Source organism: Cicer arietinum, chromosome 3 (assembly GCF_000331145.2).
Source record: "Cicer arietinum cultivar CDC Frontier isolate Library 1 chromosome 3, Cicar.CDCFrontier_v2.0, whole genome shotgun sequence".
In the NCBI taxonomy this organism is placed as follows: Eukaryota; Viridiplantae; Streptophyta; class Magnoliopsida; order Fabales; family Fabaceae; genus Cicer; species Cicer arietinum.
In genome coordinates, this window is record NC_021162.2 from 45,104,847 (window position 1) to 45,105,476 (window position 630).

Sequence of the window (630 nt, forward strand, 5' to 3'; positions counted from 1 at the left end):
CATATTATATATATATATATATATATATATATATATATATATATTAAGTAATGTATGTTTATATATATATATAAGAAAGCAAGGAAACAGAAGGAAAAGACAAAACCTGCGAGAACTTCTTTCCTCCTTCTCTGTTTCGAAATTTTATTTATTTTCAAAACCCACAAACACAAAAACTATCACTTTTCTCCTAGATCTAAGCTTCATTTCGAGAAGTGATAGAAGAGAAAGTTGCTCATTGCCACGCTGCAGTGCTAGTGAGCTAGTTTTCGACGCGACATCACGAACTTAAATTTTACCTGAATTAATTACGGTTCCGTAATCGCGTGTTACAGCTATCGTTAAGGTAAGGGCTCCTTCCAAACTTTTAGTTTGCATTTAGGACATTATTTGTGATTTTGTGGAAAAGAAATTTGATGTATTTGATCTGTGAATTATTTGAAAAAGAATTTAATTTGTTTATGTGGGAATTAGTGGGATTTGTTTTTTGTGTGTTTTGAGGTGTGGTTTGTGGTGATCCATATTTGGTTTGATTTATATGTTCATAATTATTATTATGAATCTTTGAGATGTGATTTAGGTGTGGATTTTGTGGATATTGAATTAATTAAATTTGATGAGTTTGAGTTA